Here is a 23561-nt window from a genome sequence, read left to right on the forward strand (position 1 = left end):
TGAAGATAGTCCACATTAATAGGAAACACCCTCAGAAACCAGGTTTAGCTAATCCCTGCCAGTCTCTGTAAGTCAGCCATAAGGCCTCTTTCTGTCATTTAGTGGTAGGGTATCCATGTGAGTTGGCACCTGACTTTCAGACCCAGACAAGGATAAATTCAGCGGAGGCTCTGCTCACCTGCATTGCCATTTGTGTTTCAAAGGTCAATAATTTTCGTCTTTAAAATATATTGCTTTTTAGTGACCTTTCTGTGGATAGTAAATAAAGGTAGTTTAGAGAGGGATCGGTTTAGTACACTGTTTCGGAGTCTTTATTTTATTCTGACTCTGTTGTCTTGGCCATCACCAAAGGATATCAGGGTGGTACTTTGCCCACAACAACATTAATGAGTCCTGAAAATTCAGGATAGAACCAGTGTGTCTGCCCTAAAGTAATGAGTCTTCTGTCAAGTACTGCATCATGGATAATTGTTACTTAGGGCTTTTAAGTTAAGTAGGGTTGCTGGTAAGCTTATTTCTTCAGCTAGTACTGTAGTGATACAGAAATTGAAACTTTCCATCTTGCCTTTTCTGTAACTTTTCATCTATGCTACACATCTCAGATAGTGGACAGGTGTTGCCTTTGCAAGGGGCCACAAAGGTTGAAGATGACACTCTGACCATGGATCATCATTGCTTACTAGCTGGAAATTATTACTCCACCACTCTACTTATTGAAAGAGCTGTGGAAGTGCTCTGTTTATTACTCCAGGCAAAGTTATCTGGGTTGGCTTTGGTTGAAGGTCAGTGGAGGGCTCACATTGACTGAGGTAGGAAATGTAAGCCTCCAGCCAGCAAGGAGCAAGTGGGGAACAGGAGCACCTTCAGCTTCCACAGCTAGAGGAAGAAGAGGCCTTCTGTCATAGGTCTTAGCCAGCAGCAGTTTTCCTTTAAATGAGACAGTGGGCTAGATCAGATAGCTACAAGCTTTTGTATTGCGTGTTTTCCTAAATGATGCTGTGGACAACTGCTTGAAATTCATATGCAAAAGTGTACCAGAACCTGTCTTGTAACTGTACTTGCAGGACCTTTCCACTGTCCTCCAAAAGCTAGCCTTTTATCTGAGATTATTCTCCAGGCTGTTGGTTACATTTTTCAAAGCTGCGGTGTTCTCGGTGATGATTGCGTCAGGACCATCAGTTGTTATTTCCAGGTCCTCAATTTTCTTTTCGGCCTCCTGCCGTGTTAATCCCAAACCTTCGAGCTTCCTGTCCATGGAAACCATAGTAGCCTGGATTAGGTCCAACCTTCCAGAAATACGTACTGCATGCCTTGTAAAGAAATTAGATAATACTGGGTGGCCAAGGACCACAGCTCTAGATGTTGCCAAACCAAAGGCAGGTAAGCAGGTAAGCCGTTTTAACAGGCTGAAAACCGTGTATGAATATGCTGCCAGATCCCTCGCTGATCTTAATTTCCTCAAGGGCATGTTAAAGTCACTGCCCATTCTCTTATGAAAATCACAGACAATGGTGTTAAAATCTTAAACCACTTGGATGATTGTGACTGGTAGGTCATACCATACAGCACACCTGGAAAATATCTTTTCACACAGCTCCTGAAAGCAGATCCACAAATTCCTTTTAAAATACATCTTAAATCAGCTGTGTTTTTCATCATCTTAGTGAATTGGGTTGTTTTCTTAAAGCTGCCCACCTAGTCCCAGGCACTTGGTTTGGCATAATTTTTCCCATGTTGCTGTACATCGTGGTCCTCCCTTCTCCATGCAGGGAGAAGGCTGTGCCTGCAGAAGGCAGTGGCACCAAGCCCACTGTCCGCTTCCCCCTTCCTGCGGCTCCGGGGAAGGGTGCTCAACCCTGGCTGAGCCTTGCTGCCATGGGCATGCCAGGTGGGTGAGCTTTCTCCTCCAAAACGGTGGTGGAGCAGCAGCTGGGGTCAGTCACAGGCGTGCTGGAGACTTCTTTTGCTTGCGGAAATACCGTAACCTTTCCGATCAGGGCATGGGTGGTGAGACATTTTATCTCTGCATTTCTGCAAAAGCGGATGAGAAGGTAAGATTCCTGTTAGTGGCAGAAGCCAGTATTGAAGTCTTTGCGAAAGACTTCTCACTCCAGTCAAAGGAAAAACATGCCTATTTTACAGATTTTTACTGTTACAGCTGTCTTGGCCAAAGACGTAAAGAGGCTTGATCCTTGACTTCATCCCTGACTGACACAAAAGCCCTCACTGTGGATATACTTAGGACAAACCTTTACTTTTACTGAAACACTTTTCGCTTGCTGGATGAGGGAAGAGGGACCTCAGGAAAAAGCTGTGCCAGCAAATAATGTGATTTTGCTGGTACGAGTGAAGGCTGTGCTGGGAACACACTTTCAGTACAGTTTGCTAGGACAGCTGCACCAGCAGAGTTATCCTATTCTGGATACAGCCTTGTCTTCTGTTCCAGTTTGTCATGCACGATTTATCTTTCTGTCACCTCTTCAGGTCCCTAGGCACCTCTCAGCGTAAAAAGAAATTAAAACACAATACAGATGAGTCTGGTCTGTATTGGAGTCTTGACCTTTAATATATCAGGTTTTCATACTGCAGCTTTGCCAGCAAATAGGCTGTCCTACAAGAACTGAGGTTGCTTTAGTGATCTGCAGAGGTCCCACCTCAGCCATGCTTCAGTTTTATTTGCTTCCACCTACAAACTCTCAAGCTGCCTTAAATGCCTTTGAGAGGAGATAAGGTTTTCAGATTGCCTGGGAGATCATAACCATGAACGCCAGTGGTCCAATGAGGAAAAAAAAATTATCATCAGAAATCAGAGAAAACAGCCTGGCAACCCAAGTGTCAGCAGGATTGCTTAATGTTTTGTCCTGTCATACCAGTTTAATTTTTATCAGACTTTGGGGTTATTTTTTTTCCCCTTGGTGCTCTCGTTACATTTTCCTTCCTTTATTAAAGAAAGCATTTGCATCTTGCTCTGTGCTTTTGTGGCAGCATTCCTCCTGAGCAGACCGCTACGTTGCTCTGATGGCAGGTTCGCAGCCAGACTCCTTAGATCAATAAACCATCTTAGTTAGTTGTTGAGTATACCAGATTTGAATTTTAAAAATCCACAGTCGCATTTAAAATACCACAGAGGCCAAAACCTGATGTAAATTTTGAGAGGCATCTGAAGAATTGCTCTGTATTTCAGTCATAAAGCTTTGCCAGCATTACCTTTTGACCAGATCACTGATTGGGTTTCAGTCTCCTGTTCTTCTCTGCAACTATTGAAGGTGGATTTTTTTTTTCCCCAAGAGACAGACAACTGTGTCTTTAAAGAAACAAAACAACTGTGTCAACAGATGGGAGAGAAAATGCTGTGTCTGAAATAGTGCTAGGAATAAACTGTGTTAAAAATAGGTAGTCTTGCCACAACTGTTTCTTTGGCCAATGTGGAAATCCTTCTTTCCCATACTAGTGTGTTATCAAAACTATACTAAAACCCTGCTAGAAAAACTGCCAAATCGGTCTATAAAAGTGTTGCTAGAACAATAACTACCCTTTTCCTGCCTAACTGTAACAGTCATGCTAGTAAAGGAGAAAGGCTAAGGAAGCTGTGCTGCCACAGGAGAGCTCTTCACAATTCCTGTGACTGACCCTGGCCAGCAGCAACTAAAACACAGCTTTTGCACTTGTGGATATAGATTTTAACGATGTGACCCCCCCCCCCCCCCTACCCCCAGCAGTACTACGACAACTAAGACACCAGAGGGTGTCAGAATTTTGACCTTTCTTAGAAGTGTTGTTTCACTCCTAGGTATGGAGAGAAATAATTTTCCTGTCCCACAAACTATCTGGGGAGAACCCATGGCAGTTTTACTAACAAGTTGGGTTTTTTTAAAAGAAAACTCTTGCCCTCTCCAAAATAGGAAAGCAAGCTGAATTATGCTTAAACGTGCTTCTTACTAGCAGAATTACAGCTGCAGTTTAGACATTGCATTTCTGCTTTCCATCTGTTGTCTCACTTATTTTTGCTGTCTGTCTCCTTGCTTTCAATTGTCTCTTCTGTGTCTCAGTTTATCCAATTTTCAGGGCTGGCCAGCCATTTCAGCATTATCACTGTCCTAATGGCTGTAAGGAGAGCAGAGAAGCTCTTCGCTAAATGATTTTTTTTTTTCCACAATGCCTCTGCGCTTTGTTTGGTCGGTTTTTGTTTGTGCTTGACGCTCCATGTTGTGTCATCTGGGAGATGAGAGGAGATGTTTGCATAATGTGTATTTTGCTGGAGTTGTTTAATTTCTGCAAACATTTATATTCTACAGCTCACAGTGCCTTTGGGGCAGGGACAGATTATAATCTCAGAGAACAAATCAGAGGGTTGACCCCACGCCGGCCGTCTCCGGCAGCCTGCAGTTGCTGGAGAGCAGGTAGAGCCTGGCCCTCAGCACTCCCCTCCCCACGTCCCTGGGGGGACCTGCTTGGGAGGAAGCAGCCTCGGGCAGCTGAGCATAATTTAGGACAGCCCCGCGGCATTTGTAATTGATTCCTGATCTCTGAGGCGAAATGCAAAGGTAGATAAGGCCCCTTCATCTGGGGAGAAGGGCAGAGGCAGGCGAGCGGTGCAGCCTGCTGCTGAGCGTAAATTCCCCGTGACCGGTTACAGCCCTGCTGTTTGCAACAGGCTCTTCCTTTCCCATTTGTCTGCAGTCGAGGAATGCTCCTGGGGATCCATGCTTGCCTGGAAGTTGTCTTTGTTAGATTAATGTTGCTTGCTAAGACTAAAGGAAATTTAAAGGAAAAGAACAGGTTTCAGATGACTTTAGAGGCTGCCCAGTTAACTTCAGTGCATCAAGGAAAGAGCCACATTCCTTATCAGAGTGGTGTTTTCATTATCCCTACGCTTTACTCATTCCCACCTGAGGGAAATGGAGGAGTTGAAACGCCCATGATTTTCCATTCTTCTTCCAGTGGATAAGAAAACTCCCAATTCATTCTGTAAAAAGGCTCAGAGAGGCTCATCAGCAGTTCTGGATGGATGGGATTTCCTATGGTAGCTTCTTACCTCATCTTTTCTGTGTTACCTCCTTCCACCTCTGTGGTCCCCTGCAATCCATGGGTAGTATGTACGTATCTCTGTGTCCACTCCAAGGATACGTCCCATGGCTTTTTTTAAATTTGTTCTTGCTTTACCAGTCTCTGAATGAGTAAAAAAATACTAGTACTTTACATGCATAAGTGGCAGTTTGATTAACAGCTGAATTCTGCCTTTTTCCACCATGATGAGCTCTAAAGGAAATCAAGGGAAGTTTTGTGCAACATCCTCAGTCTGTGAAAAACCCATATTCAGAAAGATCCACGCTACCTATTCACTTTTGACTTGAGCACATGCTTTGCTTTGCTGAATTGGCTTTACTGATTAGAGATGGTATTAAGCATATGCTTAAATGACTTGCTTAGCTGTGACTGAGCCTGTGTAATTTGTCTGCTGGAGCTTTCCCATTGCATTCAGTGAGAACAGACTCAGGCCACAGTGACAGAGAGGTGATGCAGTTGTAATTGGCAGGATATGCCAATTAAAACTTACTCCCTTTGTATTGTAAAATGAGATTTTGCTTTCTCACTACTGCCAGTTTCAAATTATGGTTGTGAATTGTGGTCAAGTCAGTATGGTTTCATGGGACAAGAATAGCAAAATATTTTTGCTTCAGCTATAGGAATATGTAGCTAAAAGCTCTCCTGTAGTTGTATCCAGGCTAACTGCTTGCTGTTGCACTGCCTTATTTTTTCAGACTGTTTCATTCTTGTGTTGGACACCAAAATCATTAGAAAACATTCACTGGCAGCATTTAATAGCATATATTTAGAACATGAAATAAAGAAACCAGGCATTTGTGATGCACCACTGATCTATTAGTAAGTTGTTTAACTCCAGTCCTCCATACATGGAAGAGAATAAAATAGAAGTTATTAAAATACAAGTGATTTTTAAATCTTCTTATTTATGACCATTTGGGTTTTTTTTCTTTAACATACCAGCTCATTTTCTTTTTCTGAGAGTCAATGGTGGTTGCAGAAGGTGAAAAATTGCAAACAAAACTAAGAAGACGTTCAAGTTAGCCATGGAGCCAGAAGTGTGATTCAGGAGCTGAAAATATCCCTGCGCTTCATGCATCAAACTCAAGCACTGTGCTTTGGCAACACCCCCTGGATTAGAAGTGGAGTTTGAGGTCATTCCTCCTCCAGCCTGCCATGTATGGATAGGGCCCACGCTCATGACAAATTACTGACTTAGTGAGCACAAACCAAGAGCAGAGAGACATCGGTGCAGAGGGATCTTGCCTCACTGAGGAGGACCAAAGACTACACTGCTGCCTTTCTCTTCTCTGTCATTAGGCCTGGAGGACTGGGGTGGAGGTACTGGGAAGGAGGATACTTTAAACAGCCCCTTTCTAGATGTGGCAATAACAAGGGATGGTTAGGTAGAGCATTTGTCTCCTTGTAAAGAAGTCACACAGCATCCAGCAGAAGTGCTAACAAAGTGGGTGGTCAGAGGTGTTTTGGTGGCCCATTCAGATTTTTAAGACAAACGATCAGCTGCCAGTGATGGTGCTTCATTGTGGCTGCTGACGTGAAACGATAGTAGTGTATCCTGTGCTGTAGAAGCTGTCTTTGCAACCAGGAACATAGTGTCAGAGACTGGTCTCAGCTTATCTGGTGTAAATCCAGAGTGCCTTGAATGAAGTCTGTGCTTTTACTTAACACCAGTCTCACTAAGGTCTTAGTTTTATTTTATAGAGAACATTGGCTTAGATTTTGCAGGTAACAACAACCAAAATGCTGTAAACAGACCCCAAGTCCTTAGATTATTTTCCCTGCAGACAAATTTCTGTTGTTCCCAGGGATCACACTTCCCTCCCGGTGTCCTGCACGTCTGACTAGTTGCCAGCTTCTCAGGGGCAAGTTAGCTTTCACCTACCACTGAGATTGTCCAGCGCTGCTGCCATTGCTCTGCCATGGGCTTGAACTTGCGATGGTCTTTCCATGGAGATGGAGATAATTTTGACAGCTCAAGTGATTGCCGCAGGCTTGTAGGACACCTGCTGCATTGGAGCCTGCCTGCTTGGTGGCTACAAGTGGCTCTGCCTCAGTTTCTTCATTGTGCGCCTGGCTGTATTGGTTTTTCCCAATGCACGGGTGTCATGGCAGGGTGGTCATTCAAGGAGGGAGGGAAAGGCGAGGCGCTCGGAGCAGGAGGTTCCTCATGGTGATTTTGCTGAAGCCTGTTTGGATCACATAGAGCATGAGTTTTACCTGAAATCCTATCTTGGGCTTGGCTGAGACCTGATGTTTTTGCCTTCTCTGCCCACTCTCGGAGGATCGCCAGATGTACTTGCATCTTGCTGCTAGCTGTGTGCACAAACAGCCCTCTTCTCTTGGCAATAGCACGCTAGCTAGGCAACTGGGTTGAGCAATGTGTGCATATGGACACCGTGTCAATTGTCAGCCTGACCATTGTCTAAAAGCATCAAGCCCGGTTAGTGAGGGCACTGATCTCAGCTGGCAGTGTCTAAACTGTTATTTGCAGTGAGGTTATGGACCTATACTTAGGGGGATGTGCTCTTGCTAATTTAGCTCCTGGCTGAAGTAAAAAAAAAGTAACCCAAAATCATAGCTCCAGCGGTAGCAGCAAAATAAGATCCTGCGCAGAATGGGCTCCGGGGATAGAGGAGATAATGTAGGGAGGATCCAAAGAAGAAATTATGTGCTTGATTTTAATAAAGTGAACCACCTATGTGTAAAGTAAACAAACAAAGTTCATAGGTGATGTTCCAAAAGTCATTTGGTGTGGTACATCATTTAGGTAAGTTTTGTTCTGATTGCTAACTTTCTGCAGAGCCTGAGAGACAATAAAACCACCTCTGCTAACAAACACACGTGTGTTAGTAAATATGCCTATTTTTATTTATATAATATGTATACATATGCACATACGCATATATACATACATATATTTATGTATATACACAAATGTATGTATGGTTATAAATTCATGCATGTATAAATTTCAACAAGTTAAAATTTTACAAAGATTTCTTGGTGCTCTTTGCATCCAGATCTGCAACATGGTGCTAGCATGCAGGATACCAAAATGAAGAAAAGCCCTCAATAAACAAAATTTAAATGGGCTATTACACTCCTATTGAGAAAAATGTGGGAAACAAAAAAAGCATAAATACTGGAAAATAAATTAGGCTTCAAATGTCTTTCTGTTTTAGGAATGAAGACAAAAATGTTTACAGCATAGAGACATTTGATTCAAAAAATAAATTGTATCCCTTTAACTTTGGTGGTAGTTCAAGATTTGAGTCATTAATTTCATCAAACTGCTTGTAGAAAAACATATTTCTGCAGTATTGAGAGCTGCCAGAATGACCTGGAATTAAGAGGGCAAAGGTAGAGACACTGTAAGTATTTTATTTCATCTATTCACAGATGATTTGTGTGAACACATTAAGAATACCAGTAAAGTAATGGGAATAATTTTCTTCCGCTTTTTCCAAATTCAATTGCATACGGTATGATTGCATTTGATCAGGACATGAATGTCATTTCTCAGATGACTGTGTTCTGCCATTGATCATATGAAGTCAATTTAAAGTATGACATTGCTTTTACCTTCCTCAAGTAGGAAGACATTTTTGCTTCTAGTCTTAGCTGCTGTAGCTATCAAATTGTGTGTATAATAAATTGTGCTTTGTTTAGAGAGCAATAACTGTAAAATATTGCCCATTCAGAGAAAAAGTACTGAGATTGAGATTGATGCCTGGAGCTTAATGCATCATAGCTGCAATCAAGCAAATTTTAGACTTTCTTACGTCTCCCATTACAGACTGTAATTCACAGAGTTCTCCAGACTTTCTGTGTTTGAAAAGGAGAAAGGGGGCAAAAAGAGCATTAGAAAATCCACACAGACTGGGTTCACAGTCTCTACATACTACAGTACAGAAGCTTGCATGGTCAATTCATTGTATTTAGTAAGAAAACATCTATAAAGGGGGATTTGAACCCATGGAGAAGAAGTGGGAGATTTGCATATGGCCTTACTGCTTTGAGTTACCAGCCATGAATTCAAGCCCTTGGATGGCATGCTACAGAAGCGTGCACGCTTTTCTACCTGTGTTACCTGGCTCTTCTTCGGTACGAATTATCCTATACAATCCTGGAACTTGGCTGCAATTTAAATAGCACCTGGCTTTCTTATAGACCTGGTCACACTGACGCTTTAGGTAAATCCCAAACCATGGTACAGTCTGTGCTGGAACGCTATCTGCTGCAAACCAGTTAAGGAGTAACATGGGCATGGCTTTATTTGCCCTTTGTACTCTTGAGGCAATTTCCCCCGTTTACTGTGCTATTTTAGACCCTTTGAATAATTTGCAGTAAAATAAATATTATCCAGTTGCTTTCCTTAAACTTTACTCTCTGATTAAAATACACCATGAGATTGCTGGTATTTTTTACTTTGTAAAGTGCACAGGGATCTCCCTGTCACCCCCCTACCCCCAACTGACCTTACAGTGTTGGTGTAACAGATATATAAGAAGTATTATAAAACAAAGTCCTTCTTCCTGTTGATCCATGAAATTAATTACCTTCATGGTCGATGATGCCGATGCCTGCTGCTACATTTTTGTTTCACCACTGAAGGTGTAGTTTTATGATTACAGAATGGTTATGGGAGTTGCTAAGGGAGAAGCTAGCAGACTTTCAAAAGCAGATAGTGTAAGAGTCATTATCAGAGCACTTCTGCCTGTGTGTTTCCAGGTCCCGTGTAAAAGGCTAATAATCCCTGAGTGTCTGAGATACAAAGTTCAAATTGAAGAAAACTCTTCCAAGCAGTAAGACATGCCATGCTTCTCATACTCTCATTTCCCTTGTGATGTGCTTGTTTAATCTTACTCTCCACGGCTGGCAAACAACTGCAGCAGATTAGGACAGTCAAAACCAGATATGACCAAATACTAGCAAATACTCAGCAGTGGTGGTTGCATTGCTGTCTGTCTTTGGTGGGCAGTCGTTGAAGGCACACTCGTTTATTTTTGCTGCCAAAGAATGAAGGATTGCACAAATTTTTACTAATGCGCTGATAAAACCAAATTAAAAGTTCCTGGGTTTAGTATCACAACAATGCCTCTGGGAGCTTTAGTTGGGCAGTAAAATCCTGTTTGATGACACATGCATCATCTGGGGTTGTTAGAGACTCTGCAGGTTGGCCATTCCCTCAGACTGTCCTGTTTGCTAGTGCCAGTGCTGCTGTAAGATGGTAGGTTAGTAAGGAGATGCGGTAGTACTGCCTAGACAAAATTGTACTGTCCTTAACCAGATCTTGCTCTGGATAATATTTTGCCTAATTGTAAGTAGTGATTAAGCTTCTTAAAGACTCAGAAACTGATCCAGCCTTCACTGAAATCAGGGGGAGTCTTTCACACTTGGATCAGATGCTAAGGTATCCTTTGAGGAACGCTGTTGAAGACAGGTTTCCACAGTGAGAGGGAAGATGCTGGCTCCCATCAGTTAAGAGCTAAAAAAGAAATTAGGGAAAATAGAATATAGTGTTCCTCATGGATTTCAGTTTAAATATTCTTTATGAAGCTGGAGCAGCAGCAGTGTGATTTTGTTTCATAAATGACATCTTTCACTTACAGCTTCACTCTCTTCATGAGAGTGCCCTCTGCTCCTGCCAGGGTTCTATAGAGAGGATTTAGTGTAAATGGACCTTTGTCTTTGGGTTGCGGATTAGATAAACTGATTCACAATGCACGTTACTTAAAAAGGACTGTGTGCAAGTGTAGCCAGCATCACTAAAGCCAGTTAGGCCTGTGAAAGCACAGGGTGACCTCCCTGGGGGCTGGAAGGTATCCATGCCACACCAGGGAGAGGACGCTACAATCCAGAGCACCCCTAGGTCCCTCTGAAGGATGGGAGAATAAGGACTCATGACCTCTTTATTGCTTTGCTTTGTTTTTTTGACTGGAACGTTTCTCAGGCCACTTATAAAAGTAGCAAGTGGAATATTGGCCCTGCTAAAAACAGAGTTTTGCCCTTGAGTCCCGCCGTGCCAAGGTTTCACCCACAGATTAAAACTGTATTGGGCCCTGTCTTTTCAAAGGTTCAAAAGTGGTTCCTGGCTCCACATCGAGATCATTTCCTAGAAAGCTGTACATTGATGTGATAAAGCGTCAGGGTCTGGAGCCAGACCATATGTTATTTTACATACCCAGATGCCTGTATAGACCACTGTTGACATTGCCGGTCAGTAACACATTATCATTTGGTATTTGTTTTTGTTGCTGATAGCAAACATTACAGGAAAAATAAAAAGCATAAGCATATGCTTTTTACTGCTAACTGGTTCCAGGCCTGCTTTAACCTTCAGCTTTTGGCACCCCGTTTCCACCACGTCACATCTGCACTCTGCTAGCAGCGGAGGTGCCACGCGTCACCCACCCCACGGTGGACAGGCTTTGCCCTGTGTGGGGGGCAGCGTGGGCAGCCGCCACACTCGCTGGAAGCAGAGGGAGATCTGCTGTTGGCTTCAGTGCCAGGATGGTCAGGCCACGGGCACAGATCTGCACGTCTAGGGTGCTACGTTTGAGGTTTTGCTGTCCCAAGTCCCCTGGCGTGCTCCTCTGCCATGACATTTGTAAGCCCTTGAGGAGCAGGTACCCTCTCCCGCTGCAGCGACCCGACCGCCCCAAGACAGCGGCCAGCCAGGGCTCAGCATCACGGCCAGGGCAAAGAGCAGGAGAAGGGGCGAGACGAGCTGCACTTCGCGCTGGGAGCCTGTGCTCCCCTGGGGTGCTGCCCTGTCCAGGAACACATCCACCCTGGGATGCCCACACTTGTCGCCCATCCCTGTCACGTCACCCTGGGGTGGCATCTCACCTGTGGGCGTTCAAGGACACAGGGAAGCCTGAAAGAAAGTGCCCTGGGCAAAATGTGTGCTGCGGTTGTCTGTGTGCTCACACTGGTCTTCAAGAAAATCAGAATAGCCAGGCCCATTGGACTATGTGGTCACTAGAAGATCACTGAAGGTTTGTTGTCTCACTATTAATGAGGTGGGCATTTCAGTCAGCTCTCTCAGTAGCCTCCGTGTGTTCAATCACCCCCTCTCTGCAGGTGTAAATAGGGTAGCCTGTAGCAGGCTAACGCATGTAACACGTTAACGAACACATCTCCCGGTGCTCTGTGCCTCGGATGCACAGATGTATGTACACTCCTGCATACGTGCCTACAGCAGGTCTTTTGTATACAGAAAGTGCCTTTTTGTGGTCTTTCCCAGAGTACCATCACATGTAAAGAGAGATGTAAGGTTTATGAGTGATTTTCACAGTGTACACTAATAACTTATTTTCTAAAACAGACTAGCATCATACCGAAAGGGAATTTTTAGAGGTGATCTCACTTTTAAAGCACAGTGCTAGACGGGAAAGAAGCACAATGAAAGACAATTGCACTGCTCTGATTTAATAACAGGAAAGTATTTGCATTTAATTAAAAAATATGTGCTCTTAAATTCTCATTTGGGCATGATCTGTTCAAAATTAGGCAGAAATTAGGCAGGAAAACCTGGAACTGCAAGCCCTGAAGATAAATAGACTACAAAGGCACTTCCATGCTTTGTGTGTTTACACTGCTTGTTGTATATACATCGTGTTTGAAAATACATCATTGAATGCACCTTTTGGTTTTGTATGTCTATTGTTTTCACTTCGGAATATATTAGTTGACATGTATTCTAGCCCGCAGCAAGTTGGAAACCACAGGACAGCTACTGATTGCTGGTGCTACATTGCTCTGAGGGAAAAAGACCTGAATAGCAAGGACTGTGACTGAATCTCTGAAGTTCTTACAAGCATTGATGTAGCCAGTGCCATAATGTCAATTAGGTTATAAAATGAAACAGCAGGCTGAATCGACCACAATCCTTAAAAATCTTTCATATTTGTTTTCCAAATAGGTGGAAGAGAGAGTCAACAGCCATATTTGCTGGAGCGGTGAACCAAATTGCCTTGACTGGAACCATTACTCACTTGCACATTTGACAGCAGCAGCCAGGTAGGAGAGCAAAGAAAGGACGGGTTTGAGTGAACTGAGGGAGTGGGCCTCAGTGAATAGTTTTTCATTCTCAGAAGGCTTCACGTGGAAGTCACATTTAAATACTGATTACATGTCCTTTTGTTACAACTGAAGTCAGCTCTTGCTGAAATCAGAGGCATTTCTCTTTTGGGACAGGTTATGGTTTTGTTCATTTGGAAGTGCTGTCTTTGCTTTGTCCGCATATTTGGTTTGCCACTTTCCCTCCTCTATGCAGTTCTTGCATCAAGTGTCCACGGAGCACACTTGTTGAACCAAGTAAACAGAAAAATGTGTTTGTAAAAATACAAGAAGAAATGGTCGGTGGGCTTTTGATATCTGAAACAGTTTTTTTTTCATTTTTAAATTGTCCTAAAGTATGAGTTGGTGATTTCTGCTTGACCATCTTGCCATTTCAAGTGCACCATTGACAATACTGTTCAAGGTTTATTTTTTTCCTCTGGGTCTTGAACACTAGGGCACATAGAAACTGCAGTTATGAAAGTGCTGACACTGTAGTGTAATGACACTCAAGCTAGCTTCAAGTTAGTGGATCCCCAACAGCAATTTCACTATGGCATCAGATAGTTCAGAAGCCATTTTATCTTGTCAAGAAAATGTGTTTTCAACTACTCATTGCAGCTCCATGTTTATTTGGGTTGGTAGTCACAGGTTGGACAGGTTTCATGTTGACTTTGTCTCAAAAAGTGTGCCTGTCCCTTTTGTTGCTGTAGGAGACCCAAGGCACTGAGAAGTTCCTCTTCTCTAATCTTATCTGCACGGGCACATTCTTGATGGTCAGAGAATTGTTAGCCCTCAGAATTTAATGAGACTGGCTTGAAATAGTGAAAAGTTAAGAAAAAGTTTGATCCTTCTCATTATCCAATACTTATCTGCAACCATAGGAGCTAGGCATATAAGGAAGACACCGGAGAGTATCATGTGGTATCATGACCACAGGAGAAGGTGTTCAAAGAAAACGCAGAACACATTTTGAGATAAACCCCCCAGGTTTTTCAGAACTATGTAAATAGTATTGGACCTATGTTTCATTCTATATATGAATTGAAGCAAAGAATGGAGGGGATTAAATTGAGATGGGCTATCCCTTGAACCTTTGTTCAAACCTGGAACTGATCCCAAACATTCTGCAGTCCAGGGTGGTGCTATATAGGATATCTCTTCTTATGGATCCCTCTCCAAGTCCCTGCGATGGAAGTCATGTGTATCTGCATTGCACTCTTTGCCCTCTGCAGTCTCTGAGAGCTAACCGAGATCTTTCCGTGCAGCCTGGGATTGGAGCTGGGTGGGTGAGAGGGGTGCAAACTGATGGCTGTCAGCAGGGATCTTACCAACATGTCAGCAAAAAAAGAAGGCATTATGCCCCCCAGAGGTCCTGTGGAATTTAGGTTGAAAGTTCAGCAGGAAAACAAACTGTCCTCATGCACCCCTGAGCTCTGCTGCCAGTTTGAGAAGCATTAACAGTGTGTGAAATTTATAAGCAGGAGTAATGGAATACTCCTGCAGTACAGAAACCTAGCCACATCCTGACTCACCAGGCAGGATTTAAGTGGAAAACTGGGAACTTTGGTATACAAGAGCATGGCGGCCATCCTCTGAAACGGGGTTTTAGCATAAATTTTTCAGGTTTCATTAGTGTGTAACTTAATGGTACTTCTGTGCATTGGGTCCTTACTGCTGTGGCTCTCTTGTGTGGTGAGAACTCTCCCTGATAATGGGTCAGCCGACTAATGGCACGCTTTACTTTTTTGTTTGGAACAATTGAATTTTAGAATAGATGCTCTCAATTAATGTAGTTCAGACCAATGTTATTGTAACTATGATAATATATACCGCTACCCTGTGTGCTAGGGATGCTAAGGCAAGCACTTACTACTGGTAGGGTAGTAAATACACTGTGTGAGCTAATAAAAGGCTCCCATTAAGAAACTGAACCCTATTACTGTGTACTTTACAGGTGAAAGCTTGCAGTCTGATTCCATTGCTAGATATGGGACGATAGGAAGGCACATTTTCTCTGAAGACGGGAGCATGCAATGCTGCCAAACCAGCAGTCCCAGGCGCCCTGCAGGGAATGATTCTTGCAGCAGAGCGAGATTGCACAAGCTGTGGTGTGGAGGACTAGCTGCTTTATTCTGGCTGAGAAACCTTTGAAGATACTGGTCCTAATTCTCTACCGCCTGAAACCTTTTGCTATTTATACCTGGGTAAAGTGAATGCCGAGCGAGCATAAAATGCCTCTACCCTAGTGCTAAAGGAGCTGTTATCCACTTTGCCCAAATATAAATGACTATGCAAAGGGTGAAGCAAGTTCAAGGTCTCTCTTTTTGTTATGACATTGCCCCTAGGTCCTGCTGCTCACTGCTGACGGTGTGAACAGGGGGAGGCTGCGTCTTCGTGGCGGTTTGAGCTCAAGATGTACAAACTCGGGGGGAAGCAAGAACACTCCGTTCTCGTCCCTCTGTTAGCCAGAGAGAGGAAAAACATGTTTCTTCTTCCACGTCCAGGAGGTGGCCGAGCAGGGTGGCGGGACAACACATTCATCTGCTAGTTCTCTGACAGCCCAGGGTGGCAAGAAAGAGACTCGAAAACACCCAGAGCGGTCAGAAACGGGCGCTGGCGCTTCCAGCCTCCCACTCCCCGGGCACCACACGCCGCCGTGCCCGGCCTCCTGCCCGCGGACCCCGCAGCCGCAGTCCCCGGGCGCCGGCGGGGCTGCCGGGGGCGGGCCAGGGCTGCGCGCCGCCGCGGGGGCGCGCCTGCGGGGCGGCGGGGGCGCGCCTGCCGCCCGGCCCCGGCCCCGGCCCCGGCCCCCGGCGCTTCCCGCTCTGCAGCGCGGCGGCGGCGGCGGCAGCGGCGGCGTTCCTCGCCGCGGGCCGGTGCCGGACGAGAGGTGGAAGAAAAAAGCCTGCGCCTGCCGCCGCTGCCGCCCGCCAGCCAGCGCTTGTGCCCTCGGGAAGCTGCGACAGCCTTCTGCTGGCGGGGAGGTGCACTTGCGGTGCAGTATTGATCTTTCAGAACTCCCCCCCAAAAATAAATATCAGGGCTTGTTTAGTGAAATCTAACAACTTAGATTCATTTCCCCCCCACACACACAGGATGCGCTTCGTCCGTCTCCCGTGCAGCCGCAGACAGCTGTATGATAGCCGGTAGGTCATTAACGTGCCGTATATTGGAAGGACATGGTCCTTGAAATGCTCTGGCACTACAAGCTGCTGCTTTCAAACTGGAACAGAGACAGATAAGGGTATCGTGAAGGAGAAATTCGGCATGGCATATTATAAAATTGAATCCTTAAAAAACCTGGATACTTTTGGCAGTATTTCATATCTTGTAACTAGAACCCATATATATTCATGCGTATTTTAAGTAGGAGATAGTGTACTGCAATTTCTGCTATCCAAGCAAATATCTTGGTAGTGTAATTTAAAAACAGATCTTTTTTTTTTGTAGCCAGCACTGCACCAATTCAGTAGCAATGCTGGCCTATGTTAGGCATTCTGGGCCAGGATCTGCCCGCTGTACCTATACCCGCTGAAGGCAATGAAGATGCTCAGGAGCTGACCTAGCACAAGGTGAGGTCATCAGCAGCTGGCTCTTTCTGAGCAGAGCTGCATGTGGATTGTGTGCTGCAATGCATGCTGCTGTGGAAGGAACCCATTTAAAAAGCAAGAAATGCAAATCGTTTTGAATTACAGGCAGCAGGAAGGATTCTTTCTCTGTAATACCTAGATAAACCTCTATTTATGTGGCCATATCATTTCTGCAAGTAACCTACCTCTTATTAGGGGTAGGATGTGATAACAGTATCAACACTCAACCACACCTGATGGGATTAATTTCATGTAACTTCCAATATGTGTATATACCTATTCACATCTATATTTCCCTCTGTCTAAAAATAGCCTAAGGTTACAGATTCAAGGCTTACAGCTTCAATAAAGACAGAGTGAACTATTGCAATTTAAAATCTGCCAGTGACATATATGCAGGATTATTGTAACATGCCATGCTGTAGTAATACCAAATTAAATGTTTCAAAGTATAAACAAGACACTATAGTACTATGTCAGTCTTTAAAAGTAATCCTGTGAACCTTGCTTTTTGTTGCTGTGTTCTTTTCAGAAATTTGAAGAATTTACATTTTTGAAAAATTACATAATATCCAGTGCCCTGTGCAAAGCCGTGTGAGCGGAGTCTCTTGCTCACTGATGCTTCGCTAAAAAGTTCTGAGACTGCAAAGTTTTAGTCAGCTGGGAATCTCAGATCTAGCAGTTATCTCCAGATGGCTGCACTCTTATTTTGTACCAAGCCTTCTATCATCTCAGTGTTTGCATGTTTGGAATGATGTTGTATACTGTTCCACTTGTTTTTTTCCAGAAAATGTACAGCGCATTGTATGATAAGTTTTGACACATGGTTTAAGCTCAAAGAAGAGGTGAGAGAGAGGGTGTGGGGAGAGAAGAGGGGAAAGGAAAAGGGTAGGACAGGGAAGGAGTAAGAAAATGCAGCAAGAGTTTATGTCAGTGTAATGAATTCAGTCTGACTGGCAAATACAATTTGACTGCAAGTTGTGAATTTCATTGAATTTGATCCAAGAAAGACACAGCTGAGCAATCTGCAGGAAGCAATCTTTTCCTAGAAGTATGCAGCTCCAAACTGTACAAGTTCTTCCACTGGTCATAAAATGTCTCTGCGCCACTGAACCTGTGTAATCAGATACCTTTGAAGAGAAAGTAGTGCATTGAGACAGTCAACTAAAGAATAACAAAAAACATCATTGAATGTAGAGTTTTGAAAGAAGAAAACCTGTGTAATTTGAGGTTCGCCAACGAAGCCCTAGTGATAAGGACAGTTAAGCATTTCTGGTGCAGCTGTTTCCTGACATTTCTGCAAAATGTTGTGGAAAAATTAATGAAGGTTCGTTCAGTAATGGTTTCAGGCTTGGCTAGTGGAAAATATGACAGTATTTCCATCGTCAATTAAGAACAAGCAAGGCTTTTTTTTTTTCCGTAGGGGAAGTGGTATGCAGTTTGTACTGCACAGGAAACTGTAGACTTGAGAGCAGCTGTGTGATAGTAACAGGTATGCAGAGAATATGGAGAAGAGCCTGGGCCCTCTTCTCTTATCACATGTGTTTCAGTGTAGTAGAACTGTCTCTGTTACATGCTGGAAAAGACAGCTTACACTCTGTAGCATGTGGGGTATTCCTTCGAGTGTCCGACTCTGAAAATAAATGCCCTTCTTGTCACTTCAATAACAAAGCTTGTAGCAATAAGGTTTTCATTGCAATTGTGTTTTATTACTGTGGTGCCCCAAAAGAATAACTCCTTTAGGTGGAGCAGTACAGGATTTTTTTAACTGATCTCTGAAATTCATATTGCTTGCAGTTTGATCTCGGCGTGTATGATTTTCACAGCCATGCATCACTCCTCAGTGAGCATGTCCACCCCTGTCCTCCTTGGGTGCAGAGCAGCAGTAGCCCTGATGTAACTGGCTAGCCACTTTGTGGTGAGGGGTGGAAGGGAACTCATCGCCTCATGTGCAGTACGGACATGGGCTGTGTCTGTGTGTGAACTCGGTATCATACGTGTGTACGTAGTGTTGCAGATAGCCAAGAAGGCATGTGGTTTAGAAACACGAGCATGGCCAGGGGGTGCATTCCCATCGCAGATCAGCATAGCTGAAGGTCACTGTAGCAGCTGAGCAGTGGCCTTTGTCCACTCCTTCACCTCGTAGCCTGCAGCGCCTGGCAGGCGGCCAGCTGCCGACAGCCTCCTCAATGGCACCTTGGGGCTCCCACTCCTGCCACAGCTCCGCTGTGCTTGAGCTCCTCCAGCTCTGCTCAGTTTGGGGGATGCTGGATCCGCTCTACTGTTGGATAGGCTATATGGGACAGAAGGTAGTCAGGAAAGAGGCAACATCTACTCTTCAGAGTAAATTGTGAAGATGAGTCCCCTGCAGTCAGCAGAATAAACTTTTTTACTCACAGGGATCTACATTTTATTTTGTGTTAAAAATGCATTAGTGTGAAAATACAGGGCTGGTACAGAAATACTGTAAATCCCTGCAAATGTTTAGGTGAACGATTTAGGTGCTCAGTACCTTTCTGGACTGTGAGGGGTTGTAAAAGCCTGCCTACTCTAATAGCTTTTTTCTGCCTCTGACTTTCTGAGATACTTTGAGCCCTGCCATAAATATGATTCCTAGCCTGTTTACACAGTATGATGATTCATGCTAAAGTGGTTGATAGAAGATGCGTTATAATGAATGGTTTACACTTTTCTAATATCACTCTGTAAAGGAGACAGTGCGCCTCCTACAAATTTAGAAGACCCTTAGCAAGCTCACTAAAAATGTTTGTCTTAGTCTCTGTAATGTTAGCTGTGGAGCGTGTAGTTCTTATTGACAGGTTTAAGCCAGTGTAAAACAATTAATAGCAATGGAGTTACATCCATGATTTGTGACCATTCACATAATCACATAAAAGTCAGCCCCAAGTTTTTTCTCCCTGGTGCAGTCTACTATGAGGAGCTTCACTGAAGGCTCTCCCAAGCCTGCAATCCTTAGTGCAGGTAAACCTGTTGCTGAAGCCAATGACAGCTTTACCAGTATCAGAGCACTAGGGACAGTTTATATATAAGAGCCTGTAATTTATCTTGATTTGGGACATTAAAAGATTAATCCTTCAAGCACCCCATCTGTAACCACATGCGTATTGCCGCTGCAGTCAATATACTGTTGTGCCCACATTGGGACCGCTTGTGTGCTGCAGGGTGTGCATGGGAGTAAGGGAAAGATGAGGGCTCTGCTCTCGCAGTTTATCTGATGTGGGAAATCTGAGGGCACTGGGTCAGACATGAGCTGCTTTTAAACTTCTCAGCATGAGGGCTGTGCCTACAGCTGCTTAGGAATTTCCCATAAAAACAATTTGTCAATTGAAAGCGGAATTTCCACAAGAACAAGTTTTCCACTGGAAAATCTCCATATTGCTATTTTTATTTTTTTGTTTCTGTTTTCCCATGGAAATCTCTGAATGAAATACTTCCCTTTAAGTCACCTCACTCCGTGAAGAAGATCTTCGATTAGCTGAACTGAGCTATAACGGTTTCAGTTGCCGTTAAGTTGCATCTGCCTATTATTCCCCTCTCATCTCATGGCAAATGGCAGTACAAAAACTTTATGCTTAAGAAGTTCCGGTGGGCAGGTCACCTTGACAGTTGTCCATGTCCCACACTGTATTGTAGTCACCCTTGTGAAAAGGTCTACTAACTACTGAAAAAACAATCTCATAGTGAAACAGATTCTAAAATAGAGGCCCCAAACCCTGGAAAACTAGAAGAGTCTTGGCCATTTGTGAGCTTATATCTGTGCTGTTCAAACTCAGTTTCCCAAATTTTTGTGTATTTTTTACTGGTTATTTAAAATGTCTGTGGGGGTTGTAAAACTCTTGGATTCCATTTGAGATTAATGGGGAATAAAAAGTAAGTACATTTAACTGATTGTAAAATTGGCTAAGGTCACACGATCAAAGTGAAGGACTCCCACACATGTCTTGCTTTATTGCCTGCCCTAACTGTCCCTACGAAAGGCAAGTGGGTAGTGGCTGGGACATTACTGTAGGTGACTGGACACCTGGTGCTGAGCATATGGGAAGGGAGAGGAATGCTGCTGACACCAAGGTGTTCATTGTATCACACAGTGACCTCTTATGGATGAACGTTAAAAAAGAATGAATGCACATATCACTTTTACTTTTTAAAGTAACAGTTTGAATAGTTCACCAAGATTGTAGTAGATGCTGTGTTCTCCTTATGGTACTGTGTCTCCAGACTTTCACGAATCTTTTCTTTGTCTTGCTATCCCTTATCGGTTCTCCATCCTGTTCTCATTTAGACATGCAGCCAGTTCTACTTAAAGCTCTAAACCTTTAGCTATATTGCATGGTAACCAGCTGGCAGGTTTGATGATCGTGGCTGGTGGTGTGCACAGAGCACTAGTCCCTGCTGTCCCTGGGGGAAACATCCCCCAGAAGGAAATGGGCTGTACCAGAAAGCATGCTGCATGACAGCCACTGCACCGGAGGAAGCTTGCTATCTGTGTGAGGCTGAAGGCTGGTGCAGATTTCTTCACCTCATGCACAAAGGAAGCCGCATGGCAGATGTCTGACTTTCCTTTGGGCAGCCTCCTCTATGCTTCTCAGAAAGGCACGGGAGTTGTGGTTAAATATTACAGTCTAACCTTTTGCTTGCTCACAGGCCAAACAGGAGCTAAGTAACTTTAAACCATTAGCTCCATTTTAACTATCTCTTCCACGGGACAAAGGGCAGTTGATTCTCAATCACGTTATATCTTCCGAATGAATGACTCCGAGTGAAAATCCCAGGCTACCCTTACCTACAGCAGAGCATGGCGTCAGTCCATGTAATGAAACAGATAAGTGCAAAAGTCCTCCTCTGTCCCTCATTCTGCCTCTCTCATAGGGATCTCTCTATTTCTCGCTCCCTCTTACTCTGTCACTGGTTTGTTTTGGCCATCATAATTTTTGCTGCGTAGCCTGAATCAGATTTCTGAACGCTGACTGCTGGATCTGAACCTTCTCACTTCTGGGAAGATGGGAGCAACAGCTTATGAAGAACTCGTTTGGCTGTGAAATCAGGAGGGCTTTTTGAGCGCTGCCTTAGCCGTTAGCCCCACCAGCATCCCCCTTCTCACCGGAGGGCGCTGGGAGCTCCCGGGCCCTGAATGCTTCTCCTTCCCCACTGCTCACCTGCCCCGGTGGTGCTGAGGATGAAGGTGTGAGATCTGAATCAAGAGATGGCACATAAGGACTGATCATTTATTCTTTATTTAAATATGTCAGAAATTGCCTTTAGGAGACACTAATATAACTCACTGGCATTCAAGGGAATGCCAGATAGGCTTGTAGCTGAAAAGCTGAACACAGTTTCAAAGATGACACAATGTGACACCACCATTTCCACCTCTGTACTGTCCTTTGGGGGAAAAAAATAATGACCACCTCAATTTTAATCCCCTATACTAAAAGAGGTGGTATTCTTCAGTTATAATTGAAACTGGAGATTTCATTCACCTGTTAGAATTTAAAGACTAAGTGAGGGAGGGATCATAGCAATTATTCAGACCACTTGGCAAGAAAAAAATCAGCAAAACTCACATTGGTGACAAACAGTTGTATTTCACAGTTGCATTGCAAAAGCTACGAATGGCCTCAGTTCTAAATTTAAGATAGGCAGAAATTGTTCTGTTTAGCGTATCCTAAAATTATCCAGCACAGAAATGCTTCGGGGAAGTGTAAAAATTAATTCTCAATTTTTCAAAAGGCAGCTTAAAGGGCAAGGAATGCTGATGTGGAAGTATGAAATAAATGCCATCTTGGTAACCATTTTACCAAATGTAGGGAAGAGTCATACACTTCATGTCCCTGTTACAAGATTCTTGGAGAAAATACTCCCACTCAAATAGAAATTCACTGTAAACAGCTCTCTTGCTGTTAAGAGTTGATGTACTTTTGAGGATGCAATGGCTCTTAGAAGGAGCAGAGCGCATTGTGCAATAACGTGACCTTATGTTGCATAGACACTTCCAGTTTTGGAATGCGAAATGTCTGAAACTGGGAGTGGGTGGACAAGAGGTGGAGCCAGCCAGGAGCCTGGGTGGCTGTGTTTCTGAGAAACTCTCTTCTGCTGGTGAGTACTGCTAATTTGCCAAGCGTATGGCTAAAGTCCTGAATAGTGCTAAGTCGAACCACTAAACAACATCAAGTCGCAAATGGACATGGAGCTATAGGGTGGTATTTTGGAAGTTAAATGTGTGAAACTTAGTAGAAAACAAGGCTGAATTCTTTCAGACCCGAAACCACAGCCTCCCAAAATGCGTCAGAGACTCTTGATGCTGCAGCGAGGTCAGCTTCCCTCCCCCCCACCTGTGAGTCAGGACAACTATTAAAGGAAGCTTTTATTGGAGGCGGTCAATAGGTAGGCAACATGCAGATGGTGAGGACACAGTGAGAAAGAGTTTGGATCCTGTGCCTGCATAAGTGGTCACCAACAGGGAGAAGACCACTTTTCTGGAGAACACAGGGATACTGAGGAAAGAATAGTATTTGAGCAAGAGGTAGGTTTACCTGATTTCACCTTCTCTCTAATTAAAACTAGGATTCAGAGTCCACTCAAGCTGGCATTGTATCCATTTCTCAAGGGGGACAAAGGCTAAGTCTCTTGTGGGCTTGATGCCCTCAGTGCTTGTCCACAGTTCCTTCTGTATCTGCTTTTGCTCAAAATCACAGAAAAATAATCTTAGAGCAGCTCAGTTCACTGTGGAGAGAAAAAAAAAAAAACAAGGAGGAAATAAAATCTTGGACAGGTGGGAATTTCAGTGGCATGATCTTGATTTTGAAGCAATGCAGA

At 43.9% G+C, this 23561-nt stretch overlaps 1 protein-coding gene across 12 annotated transcripts in view; it reads left to right on the forward strand.

Moving 5' to 3' along the window:
• The window catches only part of HIVEP2 (HIVEP zinc finger 2), a 142072-nt gene that overhangs the window by 75798 nt on the left and 42713 nt on the right, over nucleotides 1-23561 (forward strand). For 9 of the 12 annotated variants that reach the window (XM_030023743.2, XM_030023737.2, XM_030023745.2 and 6 more), the window contains one exon: nucleotides 12995-13092. The gene's annotated coding sequence lies outside the window, so the exon portion shown is untranslated. Of the gene's footprint in view, nucleotides 1-1214; nucleotides 1389-12994; nucleotides 13093-16584; nucleotides 16707-23561 lie in introns of those variants that run through there. The other 3 variants (XM_041125530.1, XM_030023747.2, XM_030023748.2) reach the window with 3 other exon arrangements.

Source organism: Aquila chrysaetos, chromosome 8 (assembly GCF_900496995.4).
Source record: "Aquila chrysaetos chrysaetos chromosome 8, bAquChr1.4, whole genome shotgun sequence".
Lineage (NCBI taxonomy): Eukaryota > Metazoa > Chordata > Aves > Accipitriformes > Accipitridae > Aquila > Aquila chrysaetos.